The sequence below is a fragment of the Acanthopagrus latus genome, chromosome 9, assembly GCF_904848185.1.
Source record: "Acanthopagrus latus isolate v.2019 chromosome 9, fAcaLat1.1, whole genome shotgun sequence".
NCBI classification, from domain to species: domain Eukaryota; kingdom Metazoa; phylum Chordata; class Actinopteri; order Spariformes; family Sparidae; genus Acanthopagrus; species Acanthopagrus latus.
In genome coordinates, this window is record NC_051047.1 from 22,405,740 (window position 1) to 22,422,652 (window position 16,913).

At 42.6% G+C, this 16,913-nt stretch overlaps 1 long non-coding RNA gene across 6 annotated transcripts; it reads left to right on the forward strand.

Moving 5' to 3' along the window:
- The first annotated feature begins 3,827 nt into the window (after positions 1-3,827).
- LOC119025881 lies at positions 3,828-9,174 on the forward strand. 6 transcript variants are annotated; one of them, XR_005076948.1, is made up of 4 exons: positions 3,828-4,000; positions 5,190-5,556; positions 5,670-7,212; positions 8,452-9,174. It is a non-coding gene; the product is annotated as an uncharacterized LOC119025881 (long non-coding RNA). The 6 variants fall into 6 exon arrangements; XR_005076946.1 differs by having other exon boundaries at positions 5,239-5,556; XR_005076950.1 differs by lacking the exon at positions 3,828-4,000 and having other exon boundaries at positions 5,011-5,556; positions 5,670-6,727; positions 7,134-7,212.
- The last annotated feature ends 7,739 nt before the right edge of the window (positions 9,175-16,913 follow it).

The following is a 16,913-nucleotide window of genomic DNA, read 5'->3' on the forward strand; positions in this document are numbered from 1 at the left end:
AAAAGAACACATGTGAGGGACCAGTCCCTACAAGTAAACTCAGGAGAAAGAACATTGAACATTGTTGTATAACAGTAATCCACATTATGCTTCGGGTGCACCAAACAGCGAGTCATGCAAAACAACAGCAGCCATTTTAATGATCAGCAGTATCACGTTATAGACGACAACAGCGTGTGACTGTCACCCGACCGTTGGTGTGAGAATGACTTCCTTGTTCTACCCAAGGAACTTAAAAAAGAAAGAAGACTCGTTGCATCACCAAATTGTGCTTTGGTGCCAGACTGTGGCGACAGTTGTAATGAAGTCTACATGAGATGCATAGAGAGACACTCTAAAACATATCTATATGGTATGACTTCTGAGGAAGAAATGCCTCCAGGAATTAAAGGTCACACTTTGGAGGGTAGGTTAATGACGTTGTGACCAAAAGGGGCCAGTCCGACCAGATACCGCTGAACCAAAGCCCTTCCCAGACGAAATCATTTAAGTGTGTTCTTTCATTTTCTGGAGCTGTTTCTTCAGAAGTCATCAACGTAGATGTTAGGTTTAGATTTGGTGACATAATGGCCCATCCTTCTTTTTTAGAAATCCACTTTTAGCTGCAAATATCTTCGAGGAAAGTGAGAGCAATCATGCAAATAGTTCCATGATGTTGTTGTCTGTAGGTTTTGTCCGTAAAGGTTTGAGGCGATTAAGCGGAGATGGGATGGGATGAGGGCCTGGAGCTCTGGAGATAATCAGTTAGTGAAGGTCAAAAACACAAGGAAACTAAACAATCAAAAGGCTAAAACATGACTGAACAATCTGGCAGCGAGTGAACCGGGCTTTAAATACTGAAGGCTGATGCACTGATGGGTCACAGGTGAGCTCATGCAGTCAGACGGGTGAGTAGATTGGACCAGGTGAGATGAATTTGATGGTCTTGTGCAGAGACACACAACTACATCACACACAGACAAGAGAGACAAACACTGGGAAAGCTGTAGCCTTGTTAAAGGCCATGGTGAAACTGGTCACACTGAGCTGCCCAGAGAACCATCAAGAGTATAGAGGCTGGAATATTTGCTAATGCTTTTTTTCTGTTGCTCGCCGTACTCTTAATGGATTGCTCATAACCAGTCACTCCGAATTCACTTGGGAATGTCTAAAATGCATGTTACGGTAGAGTATGGAAGCACTGCTGTCCCTGTCTGTTATTTTAGACGTACCAAATTAGCAGCAATGGCCTCTTTTCTGAGGCCAGATCAGAAAGGACCACACAAGTGGATAAGTTTAATCCAATTAGCTGAAGCAGACCAACCCTCTGAGTCTAAGTTCAGTTCGAAGAGCATCACAAACTGGCATGGTTTGTGCACAGACGAGGACGGGAGGGTTCTGCCTCGGGGTTACCCATCAACCAAGCGTCAGTGATATCTGTGAGGTGTCTGCACGGATGTCAAAGTAACCAAAGGACACTAAAATTTTAGACCCCAGCCACAGTTTGTTTACAAGACTACAGAAGGATCTGCTGCCGTACTGCCAGACTACAGAGCTTCTTCTTTCCTCAGGCTGAGATGTGGGAAAGTCATCCTCTGCACCCCACCAGAAATAATAGCTTACTTACTTTTATTCTTTATTTTTGTTTTAATCCATTTATATAATCTTACAACTACAAAAACAAATCTTACAACTGTAAAAAAAATAAACACATCTTGAATCTTGAAAGTTATCTGCTCTAAAGTGATTTTTCAGTGACTTCAAAGATCGTAACAATCTCTAGCAAACGGATGATGCATATATTTCAGTGTTAACTTTTTTGGAAAACAGCTCCTTAAAACTCTGTTTCAAGCAGTTCTGTCTAAAGATAGGTCCTGAGTTTTTGATGACTAATTCATCATTCTTATACCTTGTAGAATTGCTCCATTCCAAATTAAAATTCAATGTGACAGGAACAGGGAACAGGCGAGGCACAACCACATTATCTCATAGGGCCTCTCTTGTATATAGTCCTTTCAGCTTCTTTACAAATACTTGATCTGCGCTAACACTGCAGTTTGATCTGTGTTACTAATTCATGTCCTCTTCCACCAGGGAAGGATCGAAGGGGGAAACAGGGATCATTTTTTGTGGTTCTTCCCGCATTAATTATTGAGAACGGAGGCCAACGAGTACATGCTTTTAACACCATTTGCAACATGTTCCGCACGACCTAAGCTGACACTTGCTCCGTTGGATTTGAGTTCCACTTTCCTGAAGCCTGACAGGGAATGAGATGGTGGGGAGAAATGCTATGGCCCTGCTGACGGATTCACTTTAACTCAAGCCTCATGCGCACACACACACATACCGCGATCACATCCTTGTCAGCTCGGGAGATGGGGACTGACACGAGGAGCAATTTCCTAAAATATTGATCAGCGAGGGTCAAACATTTCCTCACACGAACGGCTATATATGGAAGAGGGCCAACCTCTCTGGTCCAGCAGATTTCCCCAGGAGGAACCTTTAGCTCCACTGATTCATCTAGAACTCGTTGAAATATTATTCTTTGAGCTCAACAAAGTAGCCAACAACACGGCAAAGTGGGGCCATATTTGGACTTTGAAATGGGACAAAAGTATAGATAAGCATGCAGAATGAAAAAGGCCTATTTCAGATACATATTCCACGGCTCAGCTCTCATCAGAAAAACAACCATATGGCTCTATTACGACCCATATTCAGGATTTCTGTTAGGCTGCAACCTTATGGTGAAACTATTACAGCAGCAAAGGAGAAAGTCAGGCCAAAGTAGTATAAAGAGCGTAGGGAGGAGGTTGGGGACAGATGGTTTAGCCAAGCAAACACCAGACTTTCTCCAAGAGTGTTGTTCATGTCCAGTGTGAAACCAAAAGTCATTTTAATTCAATAACATAGAGAAGTTATGTCACGAAAAATCACATAACTGCAGTTCTGTACATAACAGAGGTGCTTTCATAACAGAGGACATATGAGTAATGTTATTTTACTTTAATGTATAAGTTTATTTCTACGGTAGCTGCAACCATGATCATGTTTTGAGAGCGACTGGCAATTGAAGTGTTCAGTCATTTAGGAGTGAAGATGTGTTGAGCTCAACCATTTAGTCAGTGAGCTGTTTCTAGTTGTAATGAAAGCAGTGGCAGCGCAGATACAGCAGCTGGTGGCTGTTTTTGAACTGTTATTTTCTCAGCTTTATTGCTGAAACAAGTATAACCCATGATATAAATAAATCCATCAGCGCTGGAGGAGGAAGTGAGGGTTTTGGATTAAGCGCAGCGGACTTTGAGACAATCACTTCAACCATCGGATGTGACCAGCTGCACTGCCCCGAGGAGGAGAGGGGAGAGATCCAGAATGGGAGCCATGCTAATCCAGTTTGGATTTAAGGCTGCTACTGGCTGGTGTCCAGTCACAGGAAAATAAAACGGACAAATGTGGCTGGCCAAACAACACGGAATCAGAGACCGTTGTGTACCACATCTTCACAGAGGTCCGGCTTCGCACAGCATCTCGGAAAAGGATGTGCTCCATGTGAGGCCTGTGCTCTTTCATTTCATTATGCAACCCTGGGCTGTAGAAATGAATCACCTCGAACCTCACGAGTGTATTTTTCAAAATGTCAAACTATTCCTTTAACCTCAGAGGACAACATCTGAGACTGATATCTTGATTATTGCCCACAAACAAAGGAATGTACTTGATGTTTGGTCATTAATGTTTGGGCTTTTATCTCTACATTCTTTCCTCATCTGTCATGCATTCTCTTGAATAGCTGGAAAACCTTTCTCTGGGCATCATTAAAGCCCTCATCAACATCCATCTACTGTTTTTTTTATGTATCTGAAGTGGTCTTTTGTATATATTGTACAGGAAAGGGCTGAACTGACATTTCTGGTTTAATCTCATACTATTCAGGCTATTCATGATCAAGAATGTTGGACGTTTTAGAAAAGTGTGACTCAACAGGCAAAAGCACCCTCTGGCCTCCTGCTGACAGGTAGACAATATGCGTGTCTAAGGTTACACCACTTCAGCACAAAACTGTTTCTGGGGAAAACCATTGCAGTTACAGGTAGAGTCAGATATTGCTTAGTTTAGGTCTTCATCACATATCACACATGTTTATTCACGGGCAGTGACCTCTAGTGGCTCTAGTACTTATGAAGGTAGCAAACGAGGATGTCAGATTATGTTGAACAAAAAACAACAATGTACAAAGACTGAGGACGTGGGGTGGAAACTAACAGAGGACTTTTTTTTTTTTTTGTTACTAACTAAACGCTCAGAAATTACGTTGCGTATGTGACATAACTTTTACCTAACTGATGGATTAATTTGAACCCAACCCATGAACTTTTTTCTAAACCTAACCACATAATTTTGTTGCATTGACTAAACTCTACTTTGCACTTGCCACTTTCCTCCAGCAAAACGAGCGTATTACCTCACTGTAACATTTCTGCTGAGTGCATTTGCCTGTGGCGATTCTGCAGTCATTTCTCTCGAAAGATAAGAAGCAAAAATAAAAAGAAACCCACTGAAACCAGACTTCGAAAATCTTGATGTTATGCCAGCTGATACAAAAAACAATTCACTGCTCTGATAACCATTTCAGTGGATACTGTTCTTCGCTTCCTCAAAATTAGCCAGAAAGATAAAACAGAGCCTGGCTGCACTTTAACCCACACAAAGCTTATAAATAAATCCTTTCAGAAGTCTGGTTGCCTCATGAAATTGACGAATGCTAAGTATGAAACAATATGCAGTAAGTCTTTGTTATTACTGCAGATTGTCAGTAAGCTTAGCCACAAGTTGCCCCAGAGGTAGATGGTAGTTGTAGCCACAGAAGCTTCAATCTCATTTCAGTAATTTCTTTAGTAAAACCAAAGTCATAACTTTTAAGCGCTGTGGTGTGTTGCTTTGGCAGAATGGTATTTCACTAATCTGTACAATGCGAGTGATGAATGTGAAGTTAACCAGCTCCATTAGTCAGAATGGCCTCAATTAATCCTCAGGTTGAAACACATTGGACTCTGCTTTCAGCTGAGATCATTGTAGCTTTTATTCTCAGCTTCTTGATGCCTAGAATTCACATTAATGGCCCAATCAGATCTTCCAAAAACAGCAAAAAAGGTCAAGTTTTACTCTGAAAACTAAACTGTCTCCTACATGCCATACATTTACAGGTTCTTTCTCTCTTCCTTTCCCTCTCTCCTTCCCTTTTTCTCTGCTCAGAGCTGCACGGACCACAGCCTTCCCCTGTACGACCCTGGCGGTCGTCCCGCTTTGATCACTTATCTGCCCCAAACAAGTTAAATTGCTGCATCATCAACCGAGCCTTAAAAACATCTGAGACAGTATAATTAGTAATTTCGGCATTAATAACGCAACGAGGGACAAGCAGTGGTGCCCTTTAATCTTCAGTTCTTCAGAGGGTTGTTTTATGTCCCTTCTCCTTCTCCACCTCCTACCTTCTTCTTTACTTCTACTGACCCATGATAGACTGCAGCCCACGGTCTTCTACCCGACCAGACTTGAAGCCTCAGAGAAAGGGTGTGTATGGTTCTGTAGACAGATCTGACAGCCAGTGGTTAGCCAAATGACTGCATTTGTTGGTGATTTCTCATTTGTAGCCTTGTAATGACTTATTCTCCTGTGACCTGTAGTGCATCAAAGGATACGATAATGAACTCTGAGGATCAACGGAGGAGTTAAAGTGACTCAGTGGTGTGTGCAGAGTTGGTGGTCTGGCCTGATTGGCTTATCCAGCAGAAATTGCACATTTTGGACTGTTTAGCATGAGTAAGTGAGCTCCAAGTGCGAAAGGAACCAGAGTTACACCATGTAAACAAGCATACGCAACCGTAAACATGCAAACCAACCACATGTATAACTGTTCTGCTTGGATTTTGTTCATAGTAGCATCCTGAAACCCTAAATTTAACTTAGATATATCATCAAAAGGATGCAGATGTTGTTACGCGAGGACACCGTCATACCAACTGATCTTTTTAGGAAGATGCCATATAGACGTTATGGTGCAGTTCTGCTGAGAGATCAACACAGCAGAGGAATTCCAGTTATCGGTTGCAGTGAAGGTCAAACTCTTTATCGTTGACTTCACGACCTTGGCCGCAATCACGGTCATTACCACAACTGCTCTCAGCTGTATACATGGCCTTGATGAGGACTTAAAAGAAAGTTTTCTACTTTGTCTCCATAGTCGACAAAAATCAGGGTCTTTATTCTTCAAGCAGAGCTGAAATGAAAAATGCCATTTTAACCCTTTCAGATCACCTACACTGCAATACTGTGCATCGTCTTCAACATGTAATGGAGTGGCACATTTCATGTCATGTTTCTGGGGGCCAGGTTTACTGATCACTGTACAAAAGCACACATTTATAACTTTATTCACTGATTTGGTTGAAACTGGATTGCATTTTATGGTAACAATGTTTTCTGGTTTTCCCTCTAATCTCCTCTGGCTGCTCTGCGTGAACCCCTCGCTGATTTACAGAGCTTCCTGATTGACAGATGGCTTTACTTGTTGCTGCAGTAGTCGCTGCAACATCGGCTACTGTAGCAACAAGGAAAACCATCTTCCGCTTCAGCTCGCTTTCAAGACGTTAGATGTTTGGTCTCCAAGCTTTTAAGCATTTACAACTGCAGCTGCAAGTGGGATCCTTTGCCACGGAAACCTAATAACAATCAGTTGTCCGCAGTAAGTAGCGCAATAAGTACTGTCAGCTCTAACATACGGTTGTTTTATGATCCTTCATGGTCCTGGTTTTTTGTGCGTATCTTTAGCTGTTTCCAGTGTTCCTGCCTTCATCCCCAGGCTTTTTTCCCTCCACACCTGCACTGCATCACCTTAATTAGCCTTGTTAGCACTGCTCTGTTCTGTGTCTCTCCACCTGCACCTTACACACTCATTACTTTAGTGTGTATTTAAGCCGGTATTGGTCCTTTGTTGATTCCTACTTCTGTCCATCCGTCTCTTGTGCCTGTTTGTCCTTAGTGTTTTATGTTACTTCGACATTTTCCTTTGCCTGCCCTCAGTATTAACCCTCACTTTTTGTTCCTGGACCTTTCTGCCTATGTGTGTCTTGTGTTTGGGATTTTTGCAGCCTCCTTAAAACCCTGGTGAAATTTGGCTGCATCAAAATCTCCACCTTGGACCTGGACTTAAGTTGTACCCACCGTGATGTAAGCTGTAGCCCTAATGACCACAAAAAAAACTACCTATCATCATGATGCGGTTAAATATTATTTCTTATTTTACAGATTTATAAATTTTACATTGTTGTGTCTGTAGTCCGATGAAGTCCACTGCCCAAGTGGCCTTTGTGTCAGTAGAAAATGTACACTGGGTTTGGACAGCCTTCAAAACACACTTCGACTTCCTGCGAATGCACCTGCAAAGTCTGCGAGTCTGGTGAAGTCAAGTGTAGTGACGTAAGGACATTTGGATGCAGCTTTAGCAACAGTAAAGCTCAAGATTCACATCTGTTGTTTTTAGCTGTGTCAATATTTTCTCCCACCTCTAGAAGACATGTCGTTAAAATAATCTGTAAGTTACAGTAATGATTGCGCTTTAGAGCAAGTTCAGCACCCAACGTTCCCTCCAGTACATTTTAATTCCTTCTTTCTGAAATTGATTTAGTGCCGTTGAGACAGACAGATAAATCACCTGCCTTTTTTTTCTTGACAGTCGAAATGAGGGCGCTACGGACGGAGACAGTGTTGAACATTGGGCGTTGGAGCTGATTAGATTTAGGTTAATCAGTAGCAAGTTCTTTGTGTCAAGGCAAAGGCAAAGATGTGTCCTGAGGCCATTTCTAGTACCTTACATAGAGTTCACTGCACATGCTGTCTCTGCACAGACCTGCCGGTCTGAGCTCACCCTTCATTCTTCACATACTTCCCTCCTCCGTTCCCTCCTGTCCATCCCTCCTTTTTCTCTCCCATGATCCCGCAGGGCAACCCTGTCTGCAGACTGTGGTGCACAACGTGGGTAGCCATGCCAGGAACAAGCTGGATCACTTGGCCTTATTTTACTTACCATGTGCTTAAATTCCTCAGTGCCGTCTATCTTTGCCACACACGTTCACTGGTTATAAAGCCGTAAATCTTTATATTACACTTTGAGGCTGAGAAATGCAGTTAATCACTGCTGTCTGAGAACACATCACTATATCTGACAATAGTGTTCCAATACAAATGGAACACATCTTTTATTATTATTTTTTTGCTTTTTTTCCAACAGAAACAGCTTGTTTTTGGGCTGCAACGTGCACGACTGCACCTATAATTGCTACCTATGTTAAACATACAGTTTCTCCCTTTTTGCATACATACAGCATATACAGTACATTCCACGTGTTTAACTAAAGGGAAGAGTGTAAAGGAATGTAGCTTAAAACTTTCACCTTCTGTTTTGCACAGGTGTGACTGGAGACCACAACTCCTGTTTCATGCCCCTGCCACCGCTTGAACCTGCACATGCTGCTCCCTTCTCAGTCAGTCGCGCTCAGAGGTCATTGACCTCTGGTATTAAATAATAATAGAGGGACACTCCTCTCTTCCCTTTTTGATGTGACAGACTGAGGTGATCAGGTGCAGATTAAGTGGAGAATCAGTGATGAGGACAGATTTGAACATGTCAGATGGGGAGTGCCAGGGCTTCAGTGCTACCACGGTGTTCAAACCTGCCCCATGCTGAAGGCGGGTGTGTGAGTGCACATGTACTGTATATGTACATGTACACACATATACAATCTTTTACAAGAATGTTTCCCTGCAGACCTCCCAGGGGATGGGACCTGAGCCACGAGCAGGCGAAAACTTCTACGCCCACAGTCTGTGTTTGGATAAGGCCTGTCATTATTGATAGTCATTAATAGCTACACAAAAGTTGCTAAATATGACAAGGTAATTTTTTTCTTCTCTCTTGGCCTTCGATACACCAAATCCACTTCATATCCAGATCTGAACGTGACAGCTTGTGTTGGACTGTACGAGGGGAAACAAAGATTTTCTGAAAATGAGGATATAATGGCTTCATGAAGTGGGTGTTGTGTAGCACAAATGTTAAGAAACAAACTTTGTGTGGGCCCCAACTGTGATCACTTTAAAACCCATTCCAGTTGAAGGGGCTATTACATACCAGCAGTACAGCTATGTGGCTCTGTGAGGCTGTACCTCCGGCATAAACAGAGGTACACTGAGGTACGCTCTGCTTCTGAAACACTCTAGATGGAATATGGTGTCGCATGGAAGAAGGAACAAAACAGGTAACAGAGATTTTCTTAGTGGAATCAAGGGGTTAGAGCCCTGCTGCTAGCATGGCTGAACAAAAACTCAGCGCTGATTTACTGTGCAGCATGAAACAAGACCTATTGTCTTACCAAAATGTTGCATGTAAAAATGATCTACGGTGCGTTCGTGTACGCGCTAGCATATCAAAGACAATAAGACTATTTATGTCATTGTGTGTCGAGTGAGAAGTGTGAGGTGTACAAAACACCGCCCGTCTTCATTGCCGGCACCTGAACATGATGACATCATTTTATTGACCATGTTACCTACCTACCTGCACCAGATGGCTCATGAACAGCATTCCTCTTTGTATGAGGCAACCACTGCAGGTATCTCACCACCTCTCAGCCACCCATGATCACACCTTCTGGCAGCCTTGTGGATGTGTGTGTGTGTGTGTCTGATGTCACTAGTGGGCATTCATCTTGCGTGATCAGCCCAATACAATGATACACACACCAGACATCTGAAGGGCTGCGCCTTTATTGGGGTTGTGACATAAAGAGTATTCTCTTACAGGGATCAACAATAAAAACGGCGTGTGTGTTCGTGAGCGTGCGCATGAGTTTTTGCAGGTTCGTGTGCACTCGCAGCTACTCGCATTTGTTCGTTGGTGTCTGTGGATTTGCATTCATGTACGCGCGTGCCGTTGCGTGGGGGAACAAAGAGATCAGACACCGAGAGGGAGCGCTTAAGAGTTCGCCTACCTCCCAGTGTCACAGCAATAGCCTTCATCTCACCCGGAGAAACCACAACAGAGGATCAAGGGGGATACCTCACTGGCACATGACGGATACCGCCCGCCTAAAGGGGAATTCCACCCCAAAACGGATTTTATGCACAGGTGGGATGCAAGGCAAACACCTACTCGTTGCAAAGACAACTCAAGACAAATCTCGAGTTTATTCAGTCATTTAGTCTATAAGAGAAATGTGAAAGCAGATCGGCAGTTAACCTTCCTTTGCCTGGGAGATATCGGGCATGTTTCAAGGGAACCACTGTGGATGGTTTCATTGGTCTATATCCATTACATTGTGCAGTCAACATTTTCTCATGACGATGCGTTAAAGCAGAAAACTTAAGTTATGATATGTATCTGCAGACTTTGTCACTCATTGTACTAGTTTACCCGACTTCCTCCTTTGAAGATATGATAAATACTACCGCCTCTAGAGGCCGCCTAACAAGAAATGTAAATACACGTTATAACCAGCTGCTTTCACAGTCGACCTGTATGGTTGTTTACTGATGAGGACAGGCTGCAAAAAACACTTGAATGACGTAAGAACGGATCTCACAATACCTAGTTTTGTCATCACGACTCGTTAAAAATATCTAATATTTGTTACCAAAAACATGGCTGACAGTTGCTAAAATGATATAGGAAGAGAACAGTGATCTTTAATCGGGCAGCTGTAAGAGAGATTAAGAGTAGGAGTCTGAACGTAATATGACATGAAATGTACAAATGATGACATGATGTTTAACATTAAAGGGAAAAAATATTCCGTATCTGTGATTTGCAACGTACAAAGCCGACATTATTATTTTTTTTGTCTTGGTGACTGAGCTGTCACTGCAGAGGAGCAGCTGATGTGTGATGACTTGACTTGAGTTGCTGGTAGAATCCACTTCATCTCCGCTAGTCTAAATAATTGTGATAGAATCCAAGTTTTAGCCGCTGGCTGGAAATAATAAGCTTTTTTAGACATCAGCAATAACAGTAAGCCACAGGAGCAGCTTTTAATTACAGGTTATTGGCCCGTTAACGTTTACACAAGACTCTGCTGTGCTATGTCATCAAAGCAAAATGAGTGAGAAACTGTCTTTGTGGGTCGTTATGTCCTTTTTTTTAAACTGATGCTTTTGCTTGCACCGAGCCATTTCATATCAATACTTGGCGCTGAACCAAAATAAGATTACGTTTGTGTGGAAAAGCTCAAACATCAAATGAGCCACTAAGCATGTTTCCCATTCACTTACACTGTCATAATTTGTTTGTAGTTACAGTATTTTATGAAAGGTGGATTAGACTCCTAACTGAATTAAGCCTTTGTTGAGACATTAAAATAGATGGCACTGTCTGAAATTAATGATAAAAAATTTGAACTGAAGGTGGACTGTCATCTCACCTGAGATTGCGTATGACCTGAAGCTGTGGTATAATTATGCTGGCATGTGTGAAGTAAGTCTTTTATTGAACTTCTGTGGGTTGGTTTAGTCATTTAGTCATCTGGCTGTCAGCCTGTGAGAAGAAATTACACCGTGTTAGTTGTTTTTCTTGTGGGAGAGGAATAGAATGGGTCTTTGTGTCAAGCTGAGGTTCAGGTAATATGCAAGCCAAGAGGAAGCTTTGCTGTTTTTTGCCGCTGCAAGATGAAAGAGAGCAAATAAGAATTCCTCTCTGACTGAACTTAATATGAATACAATTTTAAAACATTATTTCTTCTGTAAAAGTTTATGCCTGAATTACTTCAGGTAGATTTTTATCAGCAGTGGTCTGCTGTTGTGGTGTGTTCACCCAAAGTTAGTGCACAAATGACAAGATGACTGTCAATCACTGAACTCAGCACTCACCAGAGACTTCGGTTCTCTCTCTCCTTTTTCTCCTCTCCTCTTTGTAAGTAACATTCAACAATGGATTTCACCTCCATGGATCACTGCTACAGTCGGGCTGATAAACAGGAGTGAAGATAAATCCACTTTTTAATCCCCCAAATTTGACAGTTATAGCCTTATGTCATTAAACGGCTCCCGATCGGAGCAGAATCCAACGTGAACACCGACGTTTATCCTCCTGAGGGTACCAGAGAAGGTCTACCCTGTTTGTAATTTGTCTCAAGAAGCAGGAAGATATTCCGGTCAGGAAAACATCATTGTTGCTTTACATGTGAGTGTCCCGATGCAAATTTGCGCCCTAACCTCCTTTCATGGAATCTTGTGCAATGGTTCGGACACACTGCAAGAAGATGCTTGTCAGGAAAACACAGGTTGTTGGAAGCATTTGAACAAATGACCGATAATGATGTTCATCCTCTGGAGGAGAGTTTTCAAAAGACACTGTCAAAAGCCGGTGATGGACTATAATTATTGTATTGTGGCTGTCAGTGAAAAGGTGAACACGCTTTGACGGTGCAGTTCATGACAGTCAAGAAGAGGAAAGGAGGAAAGGAAAGGAAAAGGGAATGTCACTTGTCACATGCTACTTTACACGAATAATGAAATTATATCAAACAGGGCCGGCAAAGGTCTTTTAAAGATGCAAGAAATTTAATGTATGTTGGATCCCAGGAGTAATATAATCATATGACTCGTTTTGTGCCTGAAGTTCCCAGTGAATAGTTTTGGCTGGCCTCTGCAGCATCTCTCCAATCATAGGTTAAAAACTTTATATTGACATCAGGTCCATCGAACCTTTTGAATTCTCAACACTTTGATACAAAATATCCAGCTAAGTAGCTTACCTGCAGTGCTGTTTATCCTTCCAGAGGTTTTGGGTTTGAGTTGCACATTTTGGAGATGTGTCAGGTTTATTATGAGAGTTCTGCCTCCTCTTAAATGTAATGTAAGCACCAGAAAAATAAGTTGGAAATCCCTGTTAATCTCTCTCCTGCTTATTATTGGATCTGTCCAGCAGAGTAATAAAACTGGAGCTGACTAGTTCTACCCCACAATACAAAGTCATGCTGCTTATTTATTCCATGTCTTTTAATGCACCATTAAAAAAAGGGCTGAGTTAATATGTTATTATGTACATAACCATAAATGCACTGTGGCAGGTTGTAATTTATATCCATTACGATGTGTTTTAAAGATGATGATCTCAGACCACTAATGAAATTAAAGTTTAAATATCTCGCTAGTTACAACTGCATGACTTGAGAAATCTGCCTTTCACTACTTCTGTCTGAAATAAGGCGCCAAAGAACCATGATGTATTTTAAGTGGTACATTTCCTACCATTATTATTGCATACATGCTGTGCTAGAATGCAAAGATTGGCAGGTGTCTCAGCGAACGGTAAGTTCCCAGCCCTTCACCACCGTCCATCCATCCATCCATTCATCCATCCATCCATCCGTTCACTCATCCATCCATCTAACCACTCACTAAGGGCATCCAGTGCAGTGCAAGCCTCTAATCTGTGGGCCCTGAGCAGCTGCTGCCTTGTGGCTGACAGGCAGCAGGGCTCTTATTATTGTACACACATGCATGCACTCGCACACATGCAAGCGCGCACACACACACAAGCACATACACACATGCATACACCAAAGTCTTCTAATGTGGTAGGCCAGCTGCCAGTGGCGTGCCTTCCCCTTACCAGTGTGACCCAAACACTGCTTCTGCAGCTCCTGGTGCTCCTGCTGCACGGCTACACTCTGGGGAATTTCCAGTAGAGCAGCAAGAGAGAGCGGTGGGATCAAGAGATGGGGGGGAGATAAAGGCAATGTGAAGGAAGTCTGGAGTGAACGCAAGGTGGGTTAAACACACATGATGAGAGAAAGAACAAAATAGGGGAAAATGTGAATGTGAACGATCCACCGACCTTCATTGTGAACAGTTTCATGGGAACTACTTTTTCTCTACTAACTACACCCCTCAACCGTATCACAACACGGAGGGAAGTTTGTTTTAACTCATTGATGACAGGCAAGTAAATTAAGCTACCTGGGCTAGATGAACGTCACATCTCAGCCATGGTGGACACCATTAATATTTCCATCTCGTCCAAAATAGGCGAAGAAAGTTGCATTGATAGTGGAGACTAGGGCAGCGGGAAAAGGGGCACTTTTAAGATTTACGGTAGACACAACATGAAACTTTGCTTGTAGTATCACCAGGTTACTAAAAAGAAGGTTTTTGAATGGCTGACAATAAGTGTCGATCCCCGAGTGCGACCTAACAGGCAGGCTTGAGGGGCAGTCCACTCTCCTGCCTGTTAGGTCGCACTCGGGCATCAGCACTTTCTGTCTGCCATGACGGCAGTGCACCGGAGGTGCAGCAGCAACCATAAGTGGAGACCTTGGTGATAGTACAAGCAAAGTTTCATGTTGTGTCGAGCCTTCCTAGTGTTTTAAAAACAAAATTTTGATGCCAGCGTAAAAGTGCCTGTAGCACTCCCATTGAAAATTAGCTTGCCCAAAAAGAAACTACAGTAAATCTTAAAAGTGCCTCTTTGGTCGTAATTATGTTTTTACATGAAGGTTTGACTCATATTCAATAACAAATAAAGCCTTGGTTGCTTTTTGGCGAGAGTTTCACTTTAATCTTGAAGAGTTCAGTCCCGATACTGACTGAAGATTTGATCATGTTCATATGTAAAGATATCAGAATACTGAACAGTATGAACACTGGGCCGCTGGGGGTCAAGTGTTGTCCCCTTGATTTTAGTACTCACACAGATCTCAAGAGAAGCCGATCTGCTCTGTTGTCATAACTTATCTCTTCAGGTTTCAGTGATAATGTACTCCATGCTACTAAATTAGCCTTACATCCTCCAGCACAGAGAAAATGAATATTGATCCTGGCCATCGTTTCCAACAGAGGACACTCGCTGTGGCTGTTGGTTCCTCATTCCAGATGTTCAGATATGGATCTTTGTCCTTCAGGAGCCTCTTCTATAGTGTCTCTCGACATTTTGGACTATTTTTTTACAACTGTCTTTGTATCTCATTCCCTTTCTGCAGTTGTTGGCCATCTGAACTGAGGATCTAATGGTTTAGACCCCTTTTAAGCAAATCGAGCAACATCACTGCTGCCACAGAAAGAACAAAGACAGATCAACTAATTTACTACAAGTAAACTCTAAACATCCTGCCATCACTGTTTCTTTGTCCTTTTTTTGGCAGTATAAAGTTTCCCATTGCATTTCCACCTGTTTAAAGTTAAAAATGTTCAACTTAATTTGGATGTGTCTGTGTTGCTGGTGAGTAGACCGCCAAGTGAATCCCATGATGCCTTGCGAGGCGATACCGGACCTGGATCTGTCTTTATACCTTGGGGATAGAGGGAGTTGTGCGTTGTACAGATAAAAAATCCCCTTGAGGCAAACTTGTGATTTGTGATATTGGGCTGTATAAAAAGAACTGGCAGGGCGACAGAGGTTTGAGTCCTACATCCCAACAACATTTGGTTAAGGTTAGAGTAAAGCGGTTAGGGTTAGGGGTTGGTTGAGTAATTAAATAGTCAACTTTGCCTCAAATCAGCGTTGACCGCTTCAAATATTTAATCAAACCACAAACGTTCCCGACCATGAACATGAAATGAAAGTGTTTTGAGTTTCCCAAACAAGACTGTGAACAGAAGGGAGTGTGACAGGAAAAACAAATCTAATACATCGACAGAGAAAAGTTAACTTTGAGGGAGATAGTGTTTGCTGAACAGAGCAGCTGCCCCTTGTGCTTGACGTGATTTGCCAACCAGACCCACTAAGGAAGCCTACCTTACCAGGGTACACATTCCAGATACTTAAAAGCACTGCCTCCTTTCAATCTCTGCACCAAGTCAGCATTGCCTGTCTTCATTTTTCTGGTTCATTAGCCTCAGCTATTTGTGCTCCAGACCCTAAACAACCCCAACAAAGAAAACAATCACTTCCCTCAGCATCAAAGTACGAGCTGACGGTTAAATCAGAAGCGTTCCTGTAAGATGACCATTCAATTATAAGCACTCTAGCTAAATGCCCATTGAAGAACTTGGATGGGAATATCCATGTAAATGCATCAGTCCAACTCTTGCCTGCCCAACCCAGCCCAGCCCAGCTCGCAGGCTGCACATCTGCTGGTGAGGTCAGCAATCTCTTCCCATCGCAGTAACATGAGGATGATGGATGCTCTGGCCACAGAGGTTTTCTCTGTGGTTTCCTCCTCTACAGAGCTCAGATCCAGACTCCCTCTGTCCGTCTCACTCCCCTTCTCTGATCTCTCCGTCAGTTATCTTCCCGCTTGCTGTCTTTAGCGACTATGTCATTCTCAGAAACAGTTTATTAGTTACTCCATCTCCTAATGCATTTCTTTCTCTCTCTCTCTCTCTCTCTCTGTCTCCTACTTTTTTGCCTCTCAGGTTTAGGCTATGAGGAAAGTTTTGGGCAGGGCTAGGTCTATATAAAGAAAGCGGAGTAATATCTGTCATATGTTCTACATTGGGTTGGCAGTGGCAGCAAAAGGTTTTTAACAGAGGCCATTACGGCTAACTCGGTGAGAACTGCTCACTTGTTTGTAGCATTGTAGATGGTGATATGGCTGTTTTTGTGAGAGCCTTTGGGGGAAAAAAAACCTTTGTTGCTTCCAATAATTGATGAGCAACTGTTATGGTTTTCGTAACCAAGTCCTCAGGGACTCTGCTCAGCTGTGAGGTGATTTTACATAATGACCACACTTGGAAACTTCCAGCGGCACCACATGGCACACCGGCCCAACATTATTTTTTTTCCCATTCAAGGAGCAGCAAAACTGTTTAAAAGAAAACAACACAAACAATGCAAATCTGAACCCATTATTATGTATTATCAGAGTTCCATCAGTCAGTATAACAGAGCCATGTGCTACTGCTTTAGCCCATTAACGTGTGTGGTTTGCTAACAGGAA